This window comes from Tamandua tetradactyla, unplaced genomic scaffold, assembly GCF_023851605.1.
Source record: "Tamandua tetradactyla isolate mTamTet1 unplaced genomic scaffold, mTamTet1.pri scaffold_187_ctg1, whole genome shotgun sequence".
Lineage (NCBI taxonomy): Eukaryota > Metazoa > Chordata > Mammalia > Pilosa > Myrmecophagidae > Tamandua > Tamandua tetradactyla.
In genome coordinates, this window is record NW_027518300.1 from 23,189 (window position 1) to 41,565 (window position 18,377).

General features: G+C 35.0%; 1 long non-coding RNA gene across 1 annotated transcript; it reads right to left on the reverse strand.

Annotated features, from left to right (window-relative positions):
* Positions 1-12,337: 12,337 nt before the first annotated feature.
* Positions 12,338-15,913, reverse strand: LOC143673199 (uncharacterized). The gene is made up of 2 exons (XR_013170246.1): positions 15,643-15,913; positions 12,338-12,636 (listed from the first exon to the last, which is right to left on the reverse strand). It is a non-coding gene; the product is annotated as an uncharacterized LOC143673199 (long non-coding RNA).
* Positions 15,914-18,377: the final 2,464 nt, after the last annotated feature.

An 18,377-nucleotide genomic window follows, 5' to 3' on the forward strand; every position in this document is an offset into this window, starting at 1 on the left:
AGGAGATGGAATTGCTCTTGGTCAGGGAGTTCATGATGAATTTGGTAACAGTGACAGAAATGTAGCAGATATCAATTAGGGACAAATTCTTCAGGAAGAAATACACGGGAACTTGGAGATTCTGGTCAAAGCTAGTAAGGGTGACAATGAGAAGATTCCCCATCAGGGATGCCAGGTACATTAAGAAAAAGAGAGTGGCATAGAGTCTTTGTAGGAACCAGTCATTAGGGAATCCCATGAGTGTGAATTCTGTTATGTTGGTAAATTTCTCAGGCATGCTGAGTCTGTCTGTGGAAACAAGAAAAGTGATAATTTCCTAATTAAATTACATCCTTAGAATCTTCATCTTTTTACTGCTTCTACCAGTGGGTCTCTGCTACCATTAAGAAACACCTTCAAGGACATCAGAGTAGTGCCTGCTTCACCCTCATCACATGTTGCAAACCATACATAATTGATACCTGCAAAGTAAATTTTATTAAGATGGCTATGAAGAATAGGCTAGATTTATTTACTGTATAGTAATCTGCAACTTATGCATGATATAAAAAAGATTCCCTCACCACTACATAAGTGAGAGTTTCCTTTGTCTTTGATAGAATAGGAGAAATGTAGAAACATTTCTTTGAATAGTGTTAATGATATCTGAATGGTGATAGATTCCTGTGAACTCTTTTACTGTAAAATGTTAGGAATTGCAGCTATCACTTATTTCTCTTCTGTACTCTATTATAGGATAGGTAACTGGAGTTGGTTGGAGGAGGAAGATGACAAAGATTTTTTCTACAAGATTTTTCATTTATCAAATGATATTTCTTATGACAAATAAATATATGTTCTACATATTCAAGTTATTCAGGTCCCACATTAGCTGGCTTTTAAGACTCATTACAATGGCAAATGCACCACAAAGTATACTTTATCTGATTTAATTGTTCAGAAACAAACTGAGTTGAAAAAAATTTTCTTCAATAAAGGTTCATGACTGTCATGGATCTAAAAAACCCAAAATTATAATAAAATAAGCACCATTTTATTTTCATGCAAAAGATGGAATTAAGCATGTAAAATAAATTTTCCTACTTGGACATATCAAGAGACCTACTTCAAATAGATTAACAGCAAAAGGAAACTTACTGCAGATGTTCATAGGTTTCAGGAAATTTGTTTACCTAAGAAAAGCACAGTCACTCTAATTTCAGAGATACATTTTAAAAATTGCTGTGAAACTTAAACCCAAGAATGAAACTGATAAATGCTACTTTCCAAAACAAGAATAAAGCACTGGATAAATAACTGTTACTGATTTGGCTGCCTCTTGCTGTCTGTTGCAATTTTACCAAGTTTCAGTTTTCTCTCACTGGCAAGCAGAGTTTGACAGGAACATTTATGGGTCTTGAATTTTGTGTGAGCTTGAAATTTACCTAATTAAATTGGAGTTACTTCAGTGTATTGGCCAATAATGCTAAAAATGATTTCATTTTCTTGAAAATGATATCATCATGGGCACTGAGGGTTTGAAGTTCTGATAATTAGGTTCAAATTTAGTTAATTTATCTACCTAATTGTTTTCCTGTTATGGCCATATCTCATCAACAGCAGAAATAATTTATCTAGTTTCTTCTCTCAACGGAATATTGTGAAACTTTTAATTCATCAGGAAATGGAACAAATTAAATTCATGAACTTGTATCTGAAAAAAACTGACTATGTCAGGTTTTGAGTACTTCTTTTTTTAATCAACTAAAGAATATAGTTCCTTCTATCATAAAAAAATATATACAATGTACCAAAAATGTAGAAACTTAAATTTCCTCTTTTGGTCTCCTCAAGCCGTTTTTCTTCCCTAGCCTAAATTATGAAACATTGAACTGTATTTCTTTTATGTCATTTCCTTATGAATTTGTGACATGAAGGTGCAAAAAACATATTTTGATATAATAGCAATCTTATCATTCTATAGTTTACTTGCTTATTGTTCACTTAACATATTTCTGGAACTTCCAATATAGTTTAAGATATATTTTATTTTATATTAACATTATACTGATTAAAATGCTTAATCAGTACTTTTTAATGTTTGCATATATTGCAGAATATATGTGTACAATATTTTAAATATCTTCTTATATATTTCATATTATGAGTAAATTATGAATAAAGTTATTGGACATTTAATTTGTTCATATGTGTGAAGATTTTCTAAAAAAAATTTCATGATAATTAATAAAATAGATTTTAAATTTATGTAGAAGCCAACAATTTGTCTTCTGAAAACACATGGCAAATTTGTACTTCTACAAGAAGCATTCCATTTACATATACACACATACTTGTAGAGAATTTATTCATTTATAATGTTTTATTAAATTCATAAAAAAGCTATCTCATTGTGGGTGGAATTTGCAGCCACATTATTGCTAGCGATGTAGAGGATTGGCTTGCAATATATAGAAATGAAACATGTCTGAAAATAACTAGACATGGGAATAAAGCTGCATTGGAAGTAAATATGACATAAAATGGTAACATAAATCCACAGGAAGAAATGAAGAAAATCAGAAATGATAAGTGAGGTTAATATAAGAAACTCCATAAACACATACTTTCTTCTTGTAGCTTTGATAATATACTTACATTACATAAACCAATCATTATAACAAAATATTTTGGAATGAGTAATGTAAGAAGGTGCAATCTGTAAAATTATAATAGTGCAATTAAAAAGGGGCATGAATCCATGTGGAAATGAATTTTCTCTATTTCATTGGAAATCGGTATGATTTCATGAAATTCTTATAATTTAAAACCTTTTTTCAATTCATTCATATTAAATGTCATCAGTAAACTAGGAATAGAGGAGTATATCCTCAACTTGATAAAAAATATCTATAAAAACCTATCATTAATGTCATACTTAATGATGCATGTTTTAGTTTCCTGGGCTGCTCAAGTAAATAGCACAAAATGTGTAGACTTCAACAACAGGCTTCTATTCCTTCATGGTTTGTGGCTATGAAAAAGCCTAAATCAAGGCAGTAATCAAGGAGATGCTTTCTTCCGGATGACTATGCCATTCAGGGGCTACCTATTAGTAAACCTTGGTTTACTACATGTGTGCTACATGCTAAAGAACATGGTGGGATATCTTGGTCTGTCCATTATCCTCCAGGTTCTGTGGATGTTTAGCTTCATCCTTCCTGTAGTTTTCTCTCTGTGTCAAGATTTCCTTGTGACTATAAAGGACTCCAGTAACTCAAGCAAGACCCATACTGGTTGAGGTGGGCTAAGTTATCTTAAACAAATAACTTAATCAAAAGTTCCAGTTTAACACACCCACAGGAATGGATTAAGTTTAAGAACAATTTTTTTCTAGGGTACATGTAGGTTGAAAGATTCACAGTGAGATGCTAGAGGCCTTCTCCATAAAATTAGGAGCAACAAATAATAACTCTCTCAGTACTCCTATTCAGTATAATGCTGGAAAGATAATCCAATGCCATAAGAGAAGACTCAGAAATAATAGATACACATCTATGAGAAAGAAATAAAAGTCTGCTTGCACAAGTCAAAATTATCTATGTGGAAAATTCCAAATAGTTTTAAAAAACAGCTCATTGAATTAATGAACAATTATAGAATGGTTTTAGGATACAAAGTAAACAGAAACATTCTATTGCTTTCCTCTTTACAAAAAATACCAATTAGAACTTAAAATTAAGAACAAAATGACATTTAAATTGGCATCAAACAAACAAATGCTTAGTAATGAATCTAACAAAATACTAAAGTTTCCATATGTACAAACCATGAAATTTTGATGGAAGAAATCAAGTTAGATCTACATAAATGGAGATATCTCCATGGATATCATGGATGGATATCCAGGGATAAAGAGACCCATTATTGTCACATGTGTCAGTGTTTCTCAACCTGATCTATGCATTCAGTCCAATTTCAATAAAAATCCCAGATGATTATTTTGTCAAAATCTCACTTTTGTTTCATAATTTTAAAGATCAACAAGCAGGAATTAGAATTAGCTCCCTCAATCTGGACCTAGCTCCCTCAATCTGATAATGGCAACATAAAAATCACATGACATCAAAATCTGTGGTGAAAGACAATGCTTTTCCTCTAAGGTCAGTAATGAGAAGGATTTCCATTCTAGCCACTTTTATTCAAAACATTGCTGCAGGCTTTGTTCAGTGAAAAAGATTCTACATCGAAAAGGAATAATTAAATAATCTCTACTCACAGAAAAAACCAATAAATGCAATGTGTTGGTTTGAAAGGATGTATGTCCCCTAGAAAAGCCATGATTTAATCTAAATCTCAATTCATAAAGGCAGAATAATCCCTATACAGTACTGTATGTTTGAAGCTATAATCAGATCATGTCCCTGGAGATGTGATTTAATCAAGAGTGGTTGTTAAACTGGATTAGGTGATGACATGTCTCCACCCATTTGGGTGGATCTTGGTTAGTTTCTGGAGTTGTATAAAAGAGGAAATATTTGGAGAATGAAAGAGATTCAGAGAGAGCAGAGAATGATGCAGGACCACGAAGCAGAGAGTCCACAATCCAGTGAACTTTGGAGATGAAGAAGGAAAATGCCTCCCAGGTAGCTTCATGAAACAGGAAGCCAAGAGAGAAAGCTAGCAGATGACTCCATATTAGCCATGTGTGATATTTGCCACATGTCCTTCCAGCTGAGAGAGAAGCCCTGACTGTGTTTTCCATGTGCCTTCTCACTTGAGAGAGAAACCCTGAACTTCATCAGCTTTCTTGAACTGAGGTGTCTCCCTGGATGGATGCCTTTGATTGGACATGTCTTTACACTTGTTTTAATTGGAATATTTTCTCAGCCTTAGAACTGTAAACTAGTAACCAATTAAATTCACCTTTTAGAGGTCATTCTGTTTCTGATATATTGCATTTCAGGAGCTAGCAAATTAGAACATGCAATATTAAATCTAATATGCAGGTTCACCAAGGCTGAAGAATGCAATATTGATACACAGAATCATGTATATTTCCATGCAGTAGCTTGAACAATAAAAAATGAAATATCTTTTCTTGAGAATGGCCTTTGATGAATGAGACTTTTTCATTTTGAGGAAATCCAACTTGTCTTCTTTTCCCTTGTGGCTCAAGTTTCTGGTGTCATATCTTATAATATATTGTTAAATTAAAGGTCATGATAAATATTTCCTATGGTTTCATTGAAGAGTTTCAGAATTTTACCCCTTCAATTTATGTTCTTTTTCCTTTTGAATCAATTTTAATATATAGTGTGAGTTCAGAGACTAACTTCATTCTTTTGTATGTGGATATCCAGTTTTCCCTGAAACATTGTTACACAGTATTTTTCCCAATTGTGTATCCTTGAAACTCCTGTTAAAAAATAATTGGCTATACATGAGGGTTCTGAACCATCAATTCAATTTTCTGAACCATCAATTCAATTCCATTCTTTATATGTCTGTGTTTATGACTTACCATGTTTTGATTACTGTACTTTTGTAATAAGTTTTAAAATGGAATGGAATATACAATGGAATATTAATTTGTAATGAGAAAGAATAATGTACTAATACATGATACATGTTGAACCTTGAAAACATTATTATGCAGGTGAACGGTATCAGTAACAATAGATAGCATGATTTCATTTTTAAGAAATCTGCTGAATAAACAAAACTATTTATGAAGAAAACATATTATAGTTGCTAAGGGGACGGCTTGGAGGGAGATATTGGTGGTATGGGGAACTGCTAAGAGGTATGAATTTTATTTTTCTGGGTAGATAAATATGTGTATATAGTAAAATTATCAAGTTGTCCATTTTAAATAGGTGAATTGCATAGTATAAGAATTACATATCAATAAAAATGTTAAGAAAATGGGGCGAGGAAGTATAAGGAAAAAACAGAAAACATACACAATAGTAACTACAAAGAAAATATTTGCAACTGGCAATCTGAAAATGTTAGTATTCATAAAACTTTCTTCATCAAATTGGTCTCTGAAACAGAGACCTCTGTTTTTGGGGAAAATGTATTGGTAGAATGAAAGAGCCCTTCATAATGAAGGTGTCTCAGCCATTATGTATTTACCACATTTCATTTGTCCATTTATCTTAGGATACATGCATTGTTTCTACCTTTGACAATTGTGCATAATGTCACTATGAACATTGATGTCAATATATAACTATGACTGTGCACTTTCACTTCTCTTGTTCATACTTAGAAGAATTGGGATTTTCAGGTCATATGGTAATTCTATACTTTTAAATTTCTGAGGAAGCTTCAAACTCTTTCCACAGTGGCTGCACAATTTTATATTACCATCAATAAAGATTGAGTGTTCTTTTCTCTCTATAATCTCTCCAACTATTGTTAGTTTCAGCTTTTTAATAATAGCTATTCTAGTTGGTGTGAAATGGTGTCTCATTATTTTGATTTTTATTTTCTTAATGTCTAATTATGTTGAGCATAATTATGCATTTATTGTGTTTCTATGTGTTTATTGGTCATTGGTGTTTTTTGCAGAAATGTTTATTCAAATATTTTGTCTATTTTTAATCAGATTATTTGCTTTATTTGTTTTGAATTGTAGGATTACTTTATATATTTGGGATAGTAAACCCTTCTCAGATATATGACTCCCAAATATGTCCACCCAACATGTAGGTGTTTTTTTAATTTAGTGATGAAGTAATTTGATGCACAAAAGTTTTAATATTGATAAAAAACATTTATTTATTTTTTATTTTGTTACTTGTGCTTTTGGTGATACAAAGAATAAGAAACTATTGCCTAATACCAGATGCTGAAAGTGTTTTACTCTAGGAGTTTCATAGTTTGGGTTCTGATATTTAGATCTTTGATCCTTTTTTTCAATTAAGTTTTGTTTACGGTATGGGTTAGTGGTTGTCTACATATGAAAATCCATTTTTCTCAGAAAAAATTGTTGAAGAGATTATTCTTTCCCCATTCAGTAGGCTTAGCACCCTTGTTCAAAATCAATTGGCCAAAACTATGAGGGTTTATTTCTGAACTTTCAATTTGAACCAAATTTTGTATATGTATGTATTTATGCCAGAACCATGCTGTTTTGAATATTGTAGCTTTGTAATAAGTTTTAAAATCTGAGAGGGTGAGTCCTCTAAACCACACTGAGTAGTTGAGAATCAGCTGTTCCTGGAAGAGAAAGGTACCTCCAGGAGAGCCTTCCATCCATATTTCCATGGAACAAAAAGCCGAGGACTTTTTATCTCAGTTTCCTCCTTGAATCCCCATATTGGGTGACAAGGAAAGCAGGTGATTTCCATTATGGAATAGAGGATTAGCAGGCCTGGCAGGAGATAAAGGTAGCCACTTCAGCTGCCCTGTCTATACAGCCCTTAGAACCTGGATCTCATTTTGAGTTACAGGTTTCTGCCACATCAACAATCCCTATTGCAGAAAGAAGGGGCAGCAGGAATTTTCATATCCCTGGTTTCCTGAACCAAAAAGCCCCCAAATGCAGCCCAATATTCCTTCCCCTTACAGAGGGAAGGGATAGCTTGGAAAGTGGCTTTTCCATTGCTTTGGATATCTAGATAACCTCTCCCCTGACCAAAGACCCAACTTAACAGTATAACCCATTCAATGCTGACCCCAGACTCAGGTTATTAGATTGACCTTCGAGTTCTACTATCAACCACAGGCACCTGGGATTGTGGAGAAATTTAATGGCCACCTGTGAAAGGAGATTTGACATTTACACCCTGACAACTGTCTTACTGGATGGACTGTCTGTCTTTGTCCCTCTGGAAGCTGAAATGAGAAATTCCCTGGAAAGAATACACTAGCCAAAATAATGTCTGATAATCATCTTGCCCTAAACTTCCTCATTTTCCAACATGGAAGCATATTTTTCTATGACTACTATCTCCTGTCATTTATGAGTTAATGCCTCAGGGAAACAGAGAACAAGAAATAACTAAAATCCAAATGGAAAGCCCACTGGCTGCACTGCATACAAACAGATTCCATGTGGGACCTCCTCTGCCATCTTTAGGAATCCAAGGTGTCAAGGATGACAGTATGTCAGACAGGCCTGATGACCCAGCTTGGAGTAATTGTGTGCATAAATGAAGCCTTCTTAATCTGCTGCAGCTGCCCATATTCCCAAGCATGTTCTGTCAACATTGTTGAAGGTGATGGGCCATCAGGCTTAATCCATCTCCTCTTTCATGTCCTAGGTAAAAGTTAAGCTTATATTACAGAAAATTAGGCAGATGACTGGGCTGTAACTGGCTGAAAGGCCAAGGGGTAGACTTTTAGGAAAGTCACAGACACCTGTTAAATAGCCATCATCCACACATCACCAACTCTCATCTCTTCTCTGGGAAGTCACAAACACACTAAATGATTATCCTCTGATCTTTAGTTATCCCCACTTTCTTTTTATTGTGTGCCATTAACAGACAGGGAAAATTGCTAACTCTTTGAGAGGCTGACACAGAACTTGTGCATGGAAACTTGAGTCAAACTGCCCCATATCCTAATAAAGGCAGGGATTCTGAGTGACACTACCTCCTTCCCCAAAGTGGATAAAAACCGCACTAAAATGGTATAGATCTGCCTCTTTTCTCTGAAAAAAAGTAGGCATGTGATTCTGTGAGTGACTGACCCCAACGCAAACCACTCTGGCTACCCCAGGAGACAAGCTGCAATGGGATACCTTCCCCCTCGTCTTTTGGACTGGGCTGTGTAAGCAACATAGTGGTTAGTTGTTCTTTTGGATTCTTTGTGCTGTACAGGTAGCACATATATGGGTCTCCCTTCCTGAATATGAAATGGGATGTACAAAGTTGCCATCCATGAATCCCGACCTTTAGCAGTTTTCAGCCACTTCAGCCATGATTGTGGACCCCTTGTCCCCCTCTTATTGGCTCTGTTTGTGCCACTAATATAAAAATCGTTTGCTGAAAATTCCTGTTGTGTGCATGAGCCTGTGTTCAATTTCTAACGATTGTAGAATCTCACTACAAAACTTTTATATATATTTATAATTATTATATCTTTTTGTTGAATTGATCTGTTTATATGTGCATAAGGTCCTTCTTTTTCTCTTGTAACAACTTTCTCCTGAAGTGTATTTTATATAATATTAGCATAGCTATCCCAACACTCTTTATTTACTGCTTGCATGATTTTTATCCTTTCTGTTCCAATCCACTTACTTGTGTTTTTTAATTTCAGGTGAGTATCCCTTTAAAAGCAAATAGTTCCATCATGCTATTTATCCACTTTGCCAGTCTGTGCCTTTTGAGTGGAGAGTTTGTACATACACAAAAAGCTATATATAATGTGCTTCTACTTGCATGAAATTCTAGAACAAGCAAAATAAGGCTATGATATGGGCAAGAATTCAATGAAAAGAGGGTGAGGGCACTTCCTGGATGGAAGTTATGTTTTATATCTTGAAAGTACTATGCATGTGTATGTATATGATAAAACTCAATGAATATTCATTTAATATTTACATATTTATGTATATTTCACATTAAAGAAAATTCTGTAAATAAATATTGAACTCTAGTGAATAATCAGCATGATGTATTTAGAAGTATTTCCTGAAATTTACTGATGTCTGAAATTTACTTTGAAATGCACTAAAAACATAATGACTTGATAGATGGATATAAAGGTATGTGATTAAGTTTGATAAAATGTTAATGGAAAATGTTGCTTTAGTACACCATAATAAAATTTGGAAAAGTAGCAAAACCATAGCACTACATCACAATGTTTTTGCTTGTCTTTTTTGAGCAAGAGTTAAAAAAAAGTATGGTATTAAGTAGTTAGGTGTTTGATTACTTTTAGAAGTTCAGCCTGAAGTTGAAAATTATAACCAACTGCTGGGAGAATCATGCAGAGGTGCTACTTTGGAGTTTCTTCAATCAACAAGATCAGATGGAAAAAAATAGCCTCAGGTTTCTTACAAAGGCATAGGATAGACAAATTTTAGCAGATCCATTCAAAGAAATATTATTCAGGAATGGAAAGGACAAAATGTATCAATAGACTAAACCATAAATGTAAACCTCAAAATGGTTATGCTGATATAAAAATCCTGCCCTAATAATGTAATAATTAGAAATTTGTAGGATTCCCAAGCATACAATATTATTAATAATACTTCAGGTCCTGAGAGGGAGGGATATCAGAAAAGAAAGAATGGATGGATGTTTAAAATAGAGCATGTAAACTGCTTTGGGCTTATTGGATATGATTATTTTCTTGATTATGGTGATGTCTTCATAGTTATATACACATGTCAAAATTCAAGAAATTGCATATACTAATATAATAGGTGCAGTTTACTATCTAACACATAGCTGAATAAAGGTTTGGGAAAAAATATTTGATAACAAATTGTTAGACTATTTTCCTAAAAAAATAGTGCAAATATTTTGAAAAATTAGTTAATATAATTTAATTCTTCAACTTATAAGCTGATTTACGATTGAGAAAATAATATAAATCCAAATTTACATTGAATAGGAAGTGCAATTTTCTTTAATATAATTTTGAATTACCTGGACATAATTTTTCAGAACACATCCAAAAATACACCCAAACTGTATGAATGAAAGGGAGAAAATTAGCAATCAAAATTCTGTGGTAAACATAAAAAATAAATAAAAGTAAGTATGGCTAAAGTGAGAGTAATAGGCAGCTCTTATTACCTCATACTGGGATTAATATTCAAATAAAAATTTAATATGCAATATTGTTAAGCGAAACTTTCTAAAATTATTGAGGTATTCTTCCCACATTCATTTTCAACCTAAATGAGGTAACATAATGTCAGATTTTGTAGTACATAAAAGATTTACATTACAGAGGACCTTATATATAAGGTAACTAAAAATGTAACATCTTTTGTTAGTTCTAAGCACAATTCTTAACAAACACTGGCAAGGATTCAACATGACATCTCATAGTATTGAACCTAAACAAATCAGCATCAACCATTAAATTGTAGTGTCAAAAGAATTTAAAATTCCTGGGATATATGGTCAAAACAAAAAGAGGCAAACATATTCACACAAAAACTGGAGTCTGCAAGTGTTTTAGGAGATTCTTAAATTTGCAACATAATTGTTACTAATCCATATACCAAACTTAAAGTTCACACAAATGAAAACCTCTTTAAAAAAATACCTCTGAACTCTGTAGCACATTCATCATCATCCCTCACACCTGACAGGAGTGAAGTATGTGCTCTTGATAAACACACAAGATCACTGAGCATCCCCTGTCTAAAAAGGAGCAGCAGTTCTCAGTGCTTTCCTTAAAGATACAGACAAAATGCACAAAAGCAGCAATACGATCTGGTCCTTAATAAGTCATGGGTATATATTTTATATTCAGACAACTGACTGAAGTCATTGTGGAAGCAAGAAGTGGGCCATTAGCTAGATTAGATCAGACAGGATCAATGAAACTACAATTCAGACAGTTTATCAGGGACACTATAAGAAATCAGTAAGTACTGCCTAATGAAAATGAAACCGTGCAAAATGTCAGTTTGAAATATAATATGAGGGGAGATAATATTTTCTAATATATAAATTTTGAAAACAGGAGTGGAGACTGAGGGAAAATGCACTTTCATACTGAGGAAAATTTGAATATAAGAACCTTGTAAAGGGAAAGAAAACAGAAATATATAAAGAAGGGAAGATATTTATATTTGATTAAATTTTGACACTGAGATATAGGTCATATTAACTCCATATTTTGTTTTGGGTGGTATCACATCCTACATATTCACAAATATTTCACAAAATCAGAGGCCTTCAACCTTTGAATGAATTTTTATATATAGGCCCCCAAACCTACCCTTCTGATGCTTTAGTTTACTTTGTACATCATCCGTACCAAGGAATTATTCCTTAAATTAAAAAAGCATGTAGAATATTGCCTTAGAATGAATTTTGCATAAGGGATTCAGTGACTACAAGTAAATAAGAACCGTTACCCTGCAAGGAAATATTCTGCCAGGCAGGTCAGTGGACTCTTTCTTACAGAGTTGTGACTTTCTAGGTAAGACAAAGCCACGTAAAAAGTGCCTCATGAGAAAGGCTAGCAAAACATTGTGTACACACACACACTGAGCAGAGATGTATTCCATCTGATCCTAATACCATGTTTACCAAAAGTGGGATAAAATGATTTGACCTCAGAATGGTCACTGGGATTTTTACAGATGTTCATGCCAGGGTAGGGGAGGAAAATGAAAAATGGGTGAACTTATCCACATGCTCAAGGATGAATTATATAAAGAGAATTTAATTATCTATGAAAAATAAATGCAAGAATACAAGAATGAAGATCATCAAGAAATTGCCCCCTATATTAAAATTAAAGGGAATGGATTAGACTTTTATCTGCATGAAGTGACTCCTTTGTGATGGTTTTGTCTGAATAAAAGGGTGTTTTCTGATCACTGGTGACTTCCACATCCCACCTTGATAATCTGTTGCATGCCAGAAGATATAAAACATTACTTATCTCATGAGTTTTTCTAGCTTCTCTCTCTGCTTTCAACTCCTTTCTCTGGTTTGGAGGCTAGATTTGAACGAGAGAATCTTTCAGTTGGTATCATGTATTTCTCGATGCTTTGAAACACTAAGGTGACCTTTCACTTTTGGGTAAAGAGTTGGCAAACTACATGTCTTACAAAGGAAAGAAGAACTCATCTCCTGCTGGTCACTTTCTCCATGTCATAAATCCATTCTTTATAAACATCCAACCCAGAAGAAACCATTTATTTGTATGCATTTGTATGCATTTATTTATATGTATTATGGGGTACTCAGTGCTCCCATTAAACTATATGACAAGGTTAAGACTTTCAGGAATGAGGGTTTCATTGACAAAAGTGAAAAAGAAGTAGGAGGAGATGATCAAACAGAAAACTAGATGATTGGATTGAACCAAGAAAAATGACAGAAAAAATTGAACATCTATGATTGAAATAGGCAGAGAGAACAGTGAAATGCTTTCAATACTTTCTAAAACAATTAAAGATAAATTTCAAATCAAGACTTAGAAAAGACAGAGAAAACAGATTAAAAGAACTGTACAAAATATACTGTAGGCTGCATCATCTTATTAAATTAAAAATCTACATATTTAAAATGCATCCTTTTAGGAAACCATAAATTACTAAAATTAACTTGAAAACATTAAAATCTTTAGCTTTTTTTGTAATTCAGCAATAATTTCTCATGAATATAATTGAAATGCTATAGGAAGTTTCTTCATCTGAAAATAGATGCTGGCAAAATAACAGTGACAAATCTTACTGTTTTCCAACCACATTTTCTGACTACATTGCAGCATGGGATGTGCTGTCTGACAAGGGAGTGACATGAGTAAGATGGCTGAATAAAAAGTCCAAACCCCTGTCTCCCAACAGGAACACTGAAAGATAAGCAGATACCGGCCAAAGCAACCAACTGTGAACTCTGAGAAATAGTCAAAGATTTACAGCAACCAAAGGAATGCAGAATAAAAGAAAAAGGCAACTTTAAAATGGTAGGAAAACCTCATAACCTTTTATGAGCCCTTCCCTCACCCATTCCCCATGTGGTGCAGAGGCAGCTTTTGCTTTCTGTGTGGGTTCCTGGTCCTGGGCTTGGAGAGAACAGGGGCCACCTTTCAACTTGCCTGGTGGCAGCCTGAAGAACATGTACAAGGTTCTGTCTCTGTCTCTCCTGTTCCTGAACACACTCTGGTCCTCGAATGGGAGGCATGTCTGCAAAACACCTTAAGAAAGCAAACAGCTGCCTTTATTCTCCCAGTCCTCTGAAATTCCCCATGGGGAAACCCAGGAATGAGTGTGTGATTCTCCCAGGTCCCACCTCACATCCAAAGCCCTGCTGGTTTATATTCCCCTAGGAGGGGCCTTTTGCCTACAGGAATCCTCATCTCAGTGTACAGACCAAGCAAACTCCCCCAGGAAGGACATGCCTGGTTTCTTCAGTTCACCTACCTCTGCTTCTTCCTTCACTTAAATGTTATTCAACTGTTCTTTACTTTCACAGCCTTTTGATAGGTTTGGTTGTTTTGATACGCTTGATTTTGTAATGTATCAGTTTTTCTATTTAACTCCATGCCTTCGTTTGCCATATGCTCCCTGTAAGTAGAAATTCCATTCACTTTGCCATGACTAAATGCTAACCTTTCCTCCTCAGCTCAGCACAACTGCCATTTTCATTCTGGATTCTATCCCTCCACCTCTACAACTGGAAAGGGCCTCAGAAGACTGAGAAGGTTTTGCTCACTACACTGTGATTCCTTTGCCACAGGGATATAGCAGCTCAAATCCTCTTTGGGTTGGTTGCTCTCCAATGCTTTCCCTCTCCTTTTTATATACTTTTTCAATTTTTGTCATCATTTTGAGTTTTAGAGCATGATCAATAGAAACTGCTACTACATCCAAAATGGAAATGATTTTACCCATATTTTTTCATCTTCTTTTCAGAACTACATATAGGAATGCCCCTGAGGCAACCCCCAGGAATATAAGGAAATGTATGACCCAAAAGTTGCTAATACCACAAAAGAAACAACATAGCACAGAAGATAAATTAATGATATTTTTTCATGCAGTGGTGAAAATACCAATTATAAGATACAACCATTTCCAGTGTTGTCACACTTTGAGAAATATGAATAATATACTTAAGAAAGAAGCAAGTACACATGGGATGGATTCACATACTTGAACAAAGACCTTGTTCAGAGCTTCCAAGTGTAAGTGTAATGTCTGGGACTCTGAGCAAAAAACAGGTCCTTACTTTTTTCATAAAACAGGTTCAGAGAGATAATTCATGGACCATGCAAATCCTCAATTTAAAATATACAATTCAATATCCTTAATAATATGTACAGTTCTTTTCTTTTTAAAACTATAAAGTTTTTATTTTTATATTTCAAATATTTCAACCTTTCCTGCATGTGGAACAGGCAGGACCTGGAGGACACAGACATTTGCCTGCACACATTGGGCCTGAGTCAATCCATGCTGGTTAAGAAACCAGAGCTGAGGTCCTGTGTATGCAGGAGGAAGGAGACCCCTCTCACAGCTCCCAAGAAAAACCTGATTTAAATCACAATGTGAAACACAGTCCAATAAAAAGGAAGAAAGCAGCTATGTTCATTGATGAATTATGTTCGAGAATATATGACCTGGAGACCCCAGCAGGATAAGCCAGAAGAGTCACCAGGATAATCCAATATTCTGGCCCCCTGGGGAACACTGTAGGTGCTACCAAGAGAGGATGGGAGAATCGGAGGCGGGGCCTGTGGTTGGCGTCCTAGGAAAGGGGATGAAGCGAGGGTGTGGCCAGGGGCAGAATTTAGGTGTATGTAATCGAGGGGCAAGGATGAGAGGTTTTCTTGTAGGAAAAAGGGACAGGGGCCATTGGTAAGTAATTTGGGCATGTGAAGAAGGGACAGGGCCCAGCTTGGAGAGAGGATGGGGTTCACCTCAGTAGGTAAGGGGGTCAGTAAATCAACAGGTAAGCAGGTTGGGAGGATACATGAAACAAGATAATCTGGACTCACCAGAGAAACTGGAGGTCTTGGATAGGGGCCCCGTTTTACTCCGAGGTTTCTCCTGTTTGGCAGCTCCTTTAGCAACCTAGACGCTTTACGTCACCTCCTTCAACCAATCCCCTGTCTTTGCTCCTTGCGCGTCACAGTGGACACCCTCTCGACCCCATTCTAAGGATGCCCCTCCCCCCACCGGATCCACCACTGTGTGCCATTCCCAAAGATAGCTTCTCTGTGGAAACTTCCCAAGCTTTCTGACTTCTGAACCTTCCCAACAGACCTCTCCCTCCCTCCCCCTTTCTCTTTGCCTCCCTCCTTTTGTGATATCACAGTTTTCAATGGTTAATCTTAGCTGTAAACCTTATAAAGGAAATAATTGCACGTCTGCAAGCTGTCACTAATTGCACAGGCAGAGTGGAGAATTATCAAACTTCTCTCCCAGAAATTGATAGAAACAGTCAAAAAATCAGAAATGAATAGGAGATAGGAACATCAAAACATCTAAATCTCACAGAGAAATATCTATATATAAGTACATTTTATATCTACACATAAATGTATACATATATAGAGAGTGAGGTTATTATATATAACTGTGGAAGAAATATTATTTTTAAGTACATATGTCATTTTTACCAAAATTAATCCATCTTGGCCAACATTACTCTCACTATATCTCAGGAGAATTAAATTGAATGCATGTTCTCTGAATATAAGGTAGTTGTGCTAGAAATCAATGACAAAAACTAAAAATACTAAATACATTTGGAAATTGAGAGGTACCCTTCTAAATAACATGAGTCATAGTAGAAATTTCAAAGATAAAAGGAGTAAAATTTATCTCAATGGAAATAATGCTGACAATGAGGACTTAGATATTGTCTCCTCATCTGAGAATTTTACTTCACTTTGGGAAAGAGTTTTCATCTTGAAGTCATTCTTTATTAACTTAAATGCTTAAAAAAAATGTGACTATGTCATTGACCTTACTACCTATTAACATGGGATTTAAATTGAGAACATGAATGGGAAAAGGAAATCTAGATTCTTGATCGTTCTCAGAAGTCCAAGCAACTTGGAGTTCACAGAGAAAATTTTTTCTTTTCTTCTCAGAAATTTACCCAATATCATCCAGATTTCTTGACAACACTGGGAGTGATGGGGGCAAGTGTTGAACTAGTAGACAGTCCCAGGAACCAAGGTGAATAGACTAACCCTATTGCGATCATCCCTTTGGGGCCTTATCCTGACCTAAAGAACCTAAGTGCATTTATTTGCATAACTGCTCTCTTATTACATAACACATTCAGGATATAGTAATATAAAAATATTGTTTTACACCTCATCACATTTTAGAATTAGGTAAATATATTGTAAACAAGAAACTTTCTATCACTGCTAATATCTCATGTCAACATCAATGCCTGCTCATATTTAGCTGTTATCCCTCTACATAAGAAGAGTCTGAGGCTAAGAAAGGTCAGAGGAACAGTACCCTACCCAGACCATAGGCCTGGGGAGCAGTGGAGTAGAAACACAAGATCTAGCTTATCTGCACGCGGGGCTGTACTCTCAGCCTTTCCAGGCATGCAGTCCATTGTTTCCACTGGACTGTTTCTTGAGGAGCAGAAAGCTGAGTCCACTCTCTCCCTGGACATGGCCCAGTGTGTGATAGCCATGAAGGTATTTGCCTTCATTCTGTATTGGCCATCCATATAAAAAAGTGAAGTTTATATTAATCATCACTTGTTCATAGTGAAACCATACTGACTTGAAGCATCTGTGCTTTCTTTTCTAAATTTATGCATAAACAATTATTTTACTAATTCATCCTCAAATTTTGCTGGCATTTGCACAGTTAACTTTTCCTTACTTTTAGACTCATTGTGCCTTTCTTTAGGATTAGTTAGTAGTCTCATATGGGCACATCTTTTATTATTAATGATATAGATTATATATATACACACACACATACAATATTTTTAAAAGAAATGCAGTCACTTTTGCCTTTCCCCATGATAACCTCTAATCTACTATCTCTGAAAATTTATTTCAAGTTATGTCTTATCAGTGAAATCATACAATATTTGCCCTTCTTGTCTTGCTTATTTCATCAAGTACATTTTCAAGTTTTTACCCCATAATTTCTGTGCCTCATAACTTAATTATTTATTTGGAGAAATAAAGTTCCATTATATTTATGCATCATATTCTATTGACTTGTTCACTTATAGACAAATGGGTCATTTCCATCCTTCGGCTATTGAGAATAATGCTTATATGATTTTGTTACAAGTACCTTTTTGAGACCTTATTGTTTCTTCCTTTTATTTTTGGGGGGACTATATCATTTATTTTTATGTAGAGGGGCAATTGAATAGGAATTTTTTCCAGCAAATATCTGCTCTTCCAGAAAAAAATCTCCATCACCACTCTGAAATGGAAACACATTGAATCCTAAATGCATTCACCTCAGAGCCAGGTTAGAATCTCTCTGCTTAATTTGCAAAGTTGCTCAAAGCAGATAACAGAAAATGCATTGTTTTTTACAATGTGAATTTATTATCTTTCCAGCTTACAGTTTTGAGGCCATGAAAATGTCCAAATCAAGTCATCCCCAAGGTGATGCTTTCCTCCTATACACCAGTGACTAGAACTCCTGGATTCCTCTGTCACATGGCAAGACACAGGGCCATGTCTGTTGGTCCCTCCTTTCTAAACTTTCATTTTGCTGCCTTAAGCTTCTT